The sequence below is a fragment of the Leptonychotes weddellii genome, chromosome 6 (assembly GCF_054177405.1).
Source record: "Leptonychotes weddellii isolate Sample4059 chromosome 6, ASM5417740v2, whole genome shotgun sequence".
In the NCBI taxonomy this organism is placed as follows: Eukaryota; Metazoa; Chordata; class Mammalia; order Carnivora; family Phocidae; genus Leptonychotes; species Leptonychotes weddellii.
Window position 1 is genome coordinate 62,019,547 of NC_138374.1, and position 8,292 is coordinate 62,027,838.

An 8,292-nucleotide genomic window follows, 5' to 3' on the forward strand; every position below is an offset into this window, starting at 1 on the left:
AAGTTTTTAAAAAAAATCACCCAATCTGAGCAGCATTCAGGTGGTTGAAAGTCCCTGGAAAAGTCAGAAAATGTGGGGCTGAGATCCCCACAGAAATCCTATATCATGTTTATCTCTGTTATTGCATTTGGTAGAAATATATAAAAGTCAGTCTGTTTTTGCAAAGCTGATATTTCTTTTGTTGGTAATTGGTCACTGTGTCTACAGAAACAGAACTTTCTTTGGCCAAAATCACAGAGATATGTGGCCATGCATGGCATCAGATCACAGGGCATTACACACAACAATAATGCATGGGCTCTTGCAGGACAGTTCCAAGGCCTATTATAAGCCCTGATATTTCTAAAACCCATCCCAATATTTCTTAAATCACTTCGTTTTATTATTTTATATATTTATTATAAAGGGTTTAAGTGATAAAAATCAAAAGGATGATTCTACACTTGCCAATAATTTTGACTATTTATTTATTAATCTTCATCTCTCCTGCCAAGTGTGCATATGTCCATGCCTTGTCTTTGTACCTATTCATCCTACCTAATCAAATCTAGACTTGACAAAGTTCAAGTCTGCAAACACACTGTGGGAGAAATCAGATACTGTATGGAGTAGTAACTTGCTTATTAAGTGTTCATCTAATACCTAGCAGTGCCTGGGTGGCTCAGTCGGTTGAGCATCCAACTCTTGGTTTCGGCTCAGGTTATGATCTCAGGGTCATAAGATCGAGCCCCACATTGGGCTTCACACTCAGCATGGAGTCTGCTTCAGATTCTCTCTGCCCCTCCTGCTTGTGTTCTCTCTCTCTCAAATAACTAAATAAATAAATCTTTTTTTAAATAAATGATTATAATAATTATAATAATATTACCTATAACTTATTTACTGCATTCACTGTACAAAGACCCCACAACTGCATTACATGAATTATTGCATTTAATTCTGACAATGACAGGGGTGCCTGGGTGGCTCAGTCAGTTGGGTGTCTGCCTTCAGCTCAGGTCATGGTCTCAGGGTTCCAGGATTGAGCCCCAACGTCGGGATCCCTGCTCAGTAGGGAGTTGCTTGTCCCTCTCCCTCTGCTTGTGCTCTCTCTCTCTCTTAAATAAATAAATAAATAAATAATCTTTAAAAAAATAACCAGGACAATTACTTTTTGCACTTGAGGTTAAAATTCTCTGATTCCAAAACTCTTAGCTTTGTATTAGTTGGAATGATTGGGTTGCAAGCAAGAGAATGCGACTTTTGAGTAACTGAAGTAGAAAAAGAATTATCACAAGGATACGAAGTAGCCCACAGAATTGGAGAGAACACTGAAGAACCAGAAATAATGACAGGAGTCTTGGTGGCAAGAACTGATGTAGTAGTAGGGAGTGCGTGCTTCAGGGGTACAGAATTGTCTTCTGGGGTGAGGAAAATGCTTTTGAAACTAGAGAGTGGTGGTGGTCACACAGCGCTGTGATTGCGCTGAATGCCGCTGAATTGTACACTTTAGAAGGGTTGATTGTATATTGTGTGAATTTCACCTCACTAGAATTTTAAAAAGGGGGGTGAGGACTGGTAGACATCTGCCCCTATGGGGTACTGCCTCTGTGACCAATTGCCACCAACACATTTCAGGGTTGTTTTTGTTTTTGTCTTGGTTCATCTCTGAAATGCAGGTGAAGAGCGTATGGTAGAACTTGCTTGGGCCATACGCCCACACCTTTGGCACAATGAATGATAATCCTGTCCGATCATATTCAATTCTGGCCACAGTAGTTCCCATAAAGAACTCTCAGGGTGCTGAGGGAGAAAGGGGAGAATAGATACCGTACATCGAAACCAAAACCACGTTTGTCTCCAACAACTCTTAGCCACTATAACCTATTTCCTCCTTTCTCAGGAATTGTGTTAGGCTGGAGAAACTAGGAACAAACAAAATGCAATTATTCTTCTCAATGATAGCAACGGGTCTCGAGGCACAATGGACCTACATAAAAGCAAAGAAACTGAGTAACGTGGAAGGGGGTTAACAGCTGAAATGAAATGTAAGAGACGGTCCTAATTTCCTCATTATTGGTGAATAAGCTGCTCTGATCATTCTCTCTGGTAAGTTGTATTCTCCTGCAAAATTCAGAAATCAAATTCTAGCACTTCCATAAGTGGACGGAAACAGAGTGAAGGAACAGCAGAAATGGTGTGGCATCTCGGAGTTGGGAAACCAGGCCTTTGAAAGTAGTCCAGTTGAGGCCACACACAAAAATGACGAGGGGCATGTCACCATCTTGGCAAGAGGCTGACCTGAGAGAGAAAGGTCAAGGAAGCATACACTGCAGTAGTGTCAATGGGTCCCATTGTGTCTTATTGAGGAAACAGAACCCCTGGTTTGACTCAGACTAAGTATAAACTCCAAGCCAGGATTCACAGGAAGTAGAATTTCCCCTAAAACCTAATGAGAAACATGCTTCCATAAGTCTAGACAGAGATACATGGATTTCGAACTGTGCTTGACCAGAGGACACAGGTGGAGTGAAGGAGGTGACTAAGTCCGGGGCAGGATGACCTGATGCCATGGGATGACTCTCAGACATCTGGGCAAATGCCTTCTACAATCAGAGGATAAAGGAACAGGATAGGCCACCAAGGCTCTAGTCGGACGGAGTCCATGGGAAACACAGGTGAGGAGCGGAGAACACTTATATACATGAATGAGGTTGAACAAAATCATCCCAAATATCATCATCCAGATAAAAATATTTTTTTTACTTTACTTTATTGTGGTAAATATATGTGACATCTGATTCTACCACGTTAGCCATTTTTAAGTGCACAATTCAGTGGCATTCAGTACATTCTCAGTGTTAGGCAACCATCACCACCATCCATTTCCAGAACTCTTTCATCATCTCTGGAGTCATTAAACACATAAACACCACCTTTCCCTCTACACCCAGCCCCTGGGAGGCTCTATTCTATTTTCTTTCTCTATGAGTCTGCTCTTCTGGATCCCTCTAATAAGTGGGATAATACAATTTTTGTCCTTTTGCATCTGGCTTATTTCACTTAGCATTATATTTTCAGGGTTTGATCAAGTTGTAGCATGTGTCAGAATTACCTTCCTTTTTGTGGCTCAATATTTCATAGGTATGTATATAGCACATTTTGTTTATCCATTCATCTGTTGACAAAGATTTGGGTCGTTCCCATATTTTGGCTATTGTTTTTTGTTTTGTTTTTGTTTTCGTTATTTTAGAGAGACAGAGTGTGCATGTGTGCTAGAGGAGGTAAGGAGGGAGAGAGAAAATCTTAAGCAGGCTCTATGCCCAGTGCAGAGCATTACACAGGGTTCAAGCTCGTGACCCTGAGATCATGCCCTGAGCTAAAATCTAGACTTGGATACTTAACTGACTGAGCCACCCAGGCAACCCTCATATTTTGGCTATTGTAAACCATGCTGCTATGAACATGCATGTACAAATATCTGATTGAGTCTCTGCTTTTGATTCTTTTGGGGTACATACCTAGGAGTGGAATTGTTGGGTCACATGGTAATTCTATGTTTCATTTTTTTGAGGAACAGCTAAGCTATTTTCTACTGCAGCTGCACCATTTTATATCCCCCTAGCAGTGCAGAAGGGTTCCAATTTCTCCACATCCTCACCAACCATTGTAATTTTCCTTTTTTATTTTTTTTTTTCAGAATAGTCATTTTAGTTGATGTGTAGTGGTATCTCATTGTGGTTTTGATGAGCATTTTCCTGATGACTAATGATGTTGAGCATCTTTTTAGAGAAATAAATATTCAAATCCTTTGCCCATTTTTGAATTAGGTTGTTTAGATTTTGTTCTTGAGCTGGAGGAGTTATTATTCTAGGTATTAATTCCTTATATGAGACATGATTTGCAAACATACTCTCCCATTCTGTGGCTTGTCTTTTCCTTCTCCTGACAGCATCCTCTGATGCACAAAAGTTTTAAATTTTGATGAAGTCTAATTTATGTATTTTTTCTTTTGTTGCCTGAGCTTTTGGGGTCATAACCAAGAAATCAAGCCAAAACCAGCATCATCAGGATTTTCCCATTTTCTACTAGGAGATTTATAGGGGCAGCCATTAAGTCTAGGTCTTTAGGCCATTTTGAGTCACACTTTGTATATGGTGTAAGGTAAAGGTCCAACTTCATTTTTCTGCTTGTGGATATCCAGTTTTCCCAGCACTGTCTATAGAAAAGACTGGTCTTTCCCCCACTGAATGGTCTTAGCATTCTTGCCGAAAATCAAGTGACTCTGTATGTGACAGTTTATTTCTGGACGCTCTATTGCATACTGTTGGTCTGTATATGTCTGTCCTTACACCAGTTGCACACTGTTTGATTACTGTAGCTCTGTAGTATGTTTTGAAATCAGGAAGTGTGAGTCCTCCAACTTTGCTCTTCTTTCTCAATATTGTTTTGGCTATCACCCTTGAAATTTCATATAAACTTTAGGATGGGTTTTTTTCTATTTCTGCAAAAAAAAAAAAAAAAATCCGATTGAGGTCTTAATAGGAATTGTGTTGGAACTGTGGATTGCTTTAGATAGTACTGACATCTTAATTATGTTTTCTAACCATGAACATAAAATATCTTTCCATTTATGTCTTCTTTAATTTCTTATAGCAATGTTTTGTAGTTTTCAGTGTATAAGACTTTTGCCTCCTTGACTAAATTTATCCCTAGTATTTTATTCTTTTTGATACTATTATAAATGGAATTGTGAGGGGCGCCTGGGTGGCTCAGTTGGTTAAGCGACTGCCTTCAGCTCAGGTCATGATCCTGGAGTTTGAGGATCGAGTCCCACATCGGGCTCCCTGCTCAGCAGGGAGTCTGCTTCTCTCTCTGACCCTCCCCCCTCTCAGGTTCTCTCTCTATCTCATTCTCTCTCTCAAATAAATAAATAAAATCTTTAAAAAAATAAAATAAATGGAATTGTGGTTTTTTTTTTCCTTTTGGGGGTGTTCTTTGCTAGTCTATAGACATGCAACAGATTTTTATGTGTTGACTTTTGTTGTGTCCTACAATTTTGATAATTTCATTCATTAGTTTAACAGGGTTTTTCATTGAATCTTTAAGGCTTTCTATGTATAAGATCAAGCTATCTGTAAAAGAGATAATTTTATTTCTTCCTTTCCAATGTGGATGCTTTTTATTTTTTTTCTTGCCTAATTGTTCTGACTAGGACTTCCAGGACTATGTTGAATAGAATTAGTGAAAATATGTATCCTTGTCTTATTCCTGACTTTAATTAGTCTTTCTCCATTAGTGAAAAGCTATTAGTCTTTCACCATTGAATATGATATTAACTATAGGTTTTTCATATATGGCTTTATCATGTTGAGGATGTTTCCTTCTATTCCTAGTTTATCGAGTGTTTTTATCATTAAATTGTGTTGAATCTTGTCAAATGTTTTTTCTGCATTTGATATTATCATGTGGGTTTTTAAAATTCATCTATTAACATGGTGTGTTGCATTAATTGGTTTTCACTTGTTGAACCATCCTTGCACTCCAGGAGTAAATTTCACTTGCGCATGGTGTGTAATTACTTTAATGTGTCACTGACTTCGGTTTGCAAATATTTTGTTGAGGATTTATGTATCATTATTCATCAGGGATATTGACTTGTAGTTTTCCTTTCTTGTGGTGTCTTTGGCTTTTTATCAAAGTAATACTGGCTTCATAAAATGAGTCAAGAAGTGTTCCCTTACCTCAATTTTTCTGAAACAGTTTGAAAAGGATTCATGCTAATTCTTTAGATGTTTGGTAAGATTCACTAGTGAAGCTATCTACTCCTGGGCTTTTCTTTGTTGGGAGATTTTTTATTACTAATTCAATCTCCTTAACTTGTTAGAGTTCTATTGAGATTTTCTGTTTCTTCATGACTCAGTTTTGATAGATTGTGAATTTCTGAAAATTTGCTCATTTTATATAGGTTATCCAATTTATTGGCATACAATTTGTTCATTGTATTCTCTTATATTCCTTTTTATTTCTGTGAAATTGGTTGTAATGTCCCTTCTTTCATTCTAATTCTAGTAATTTGAGTCTTGCAATATTTCTGCTAAGAAAGCTGTTTTCATCTTTATTTTTGTTTCTTCGCATATAATGTGCCCCTATTTTCTGGCTTCATTTAAGTATTTTTTCTTTGTCACTTGTAGCAAGCAGTATGATTATAATGTACCTTCGTAGTTTCTTTGTGTTTCTTGGGCTTAACGTCCATTGAAATTCTTGGGTCTGTGAGTTTATAGTTTTCACTAAATTTGGAAAGTGTTCAGTCTTAATTTTTTTCAAATATTTTTGTCCTTCCACCCTTGAATTCTGAGCACTTCAAGGTTACTTGAAGTTGTCCTATAGCTTATATGATCTATTTTTTTATTAGTCTTTTTCCTCTGTGTTTCTTTGGGTTTCTTTTGCTATGTCTTCAAATTTACTGTTTTTCTTTAATGTTTACTCTGCTGTTAATCCCATCCTGCATATTTTCGTTCATCTAATCCACTGTGATTCTCATCTCTAGAAGTTCATTTTGGGTCTTTTTACATCTTCTGTGTATCTACTTAGCAGGTTTAGTCTTTCCAATAACCTCTTGAGCACATGGAATACAGTTATAACAGTGTTTATATCTTGTCTACTAATTCTCTTATCTGTGTCAGCTCCAGGTCAGCTTCTACAGACTGGTTTCTTTCCCTCATTATGTGTTGTGCTTTCCTGCTTCTTTGCATGATTGACAATTTTTTATTTTGATTGACTGCTTAACCTTATGACTTTTGCCTTGGTTTCTGGATGTTTTTATACTGCTATAAATATTCTTGATCTTTATTCAGGAACACAGTTAAGTTATTTGAAATAAGTTTGATCCTTCTGAGTCTTGTTTTTAAGCTTTATTAGGTGGAACCACACCAGCATTTAACTTAAGGTTTGTATTCCACACTATGCAGAAAATCAAGACTAAGTGTCTATTTAAAGGTCTGTAACCTTAATTACATTTACAAAATCCCTTTCACCGGGTAGTATAACATAGTCACAGTTTTCTGGGATTAGGGCATGAACATCTTTGAGGGGTTGTCATTAGGCCTTACACAATTCACCCTCTAGTGCCCTTTCCCCCAGATTCATGTCTGTCCCCCACACAAAATATACAGGAGTCCATGAGCCTTCCCCTGCTGCTGTAACCATCAAAGACATCACAAAGATTGGAAATGCCAAACAGGTGCTACCTCCACCAGCCTCCCAGAGTCCAGAGCAGCCTTACCTCTGCTCCAACATCACTCCACTCTTACTGCTCTTACAGCTGCCAGGAATACTACACTGCCAAAACCAGAAATAGAAGGTTCTCTCTTCCTTCTGTGCTATGATCTCTCCCGGGCCTCTTTCCTATTGGCAGTATGCAATAGTTTATAGTCATGAATGCCGCCTGGCAGTCACACAGTCTACAAAGACGAGTGTGCAGCTAGGTGGGTCTGGCTGCACTCAACCTCTCCTCTTCTGTCAGATTACAACCAGTGGGAGCAATGCAAGAAGAGCAATGGCCAAAGAGTGAATGAAGAACCGGATGTAGTCATCAGTGGGCAAACCCTCCCTGAAGTGCTGCTAAACTCTGGATTGCAGTGGGCGAGGCCTGAAGCTAGTGTGGCATCTGAAGAGGGTGCCATTAGGCTGGGTCTGCAAGAGTTGGAGAAACTGAAGACTTTACCTGCAACAGGAAGGCTCGCTGCTTCTGGGGTAGAGAAACATTGCTCACAGGAACAGCAAGTAGACAGGAAGCATGGAGTCCCCTCTTCTCCACACACTTTGCAGGCTCCGTGTAGGTCTTTTATTGGCAGGGTCCAACGGGGAGCAGATGGCAAAGCAGAAATGGGCTTTGCAGAGAACCAGCCTCAGCATTGCAAAGCCGGGTCTGAAAGAGTGAGTGTGCAGCTGAAAGATGAGAGTCCAGTAACTGGCACGCCTTGCACATGGGTCATCCTGAAAGTGCAGAGGTGATGCCCACGACCTCTCAGTGCAGTGATCCTGCAGACACCGGCTTGTGGATGTCAGTCCCTGAGTGATCCTAGTAGCCACTCTTCCAGGAAAAGAGAGAACCCAGGATGTAAGGAGAGCAGAATAGTCCTCTCTAGCATGCCTCCACATGGGGAGAGGGCGTGGGAGTCCTCCGCCACTGAACCAGGGCTACAACAGGAAAGGAAGAGCAAAGCCCTCCCACCCCCTCGCCGTCCCTCCCCAGTGGCACTTCGCTCAAGCATGGTGACAATTGCTGAGCACAGTGGTTGTGTACACAAG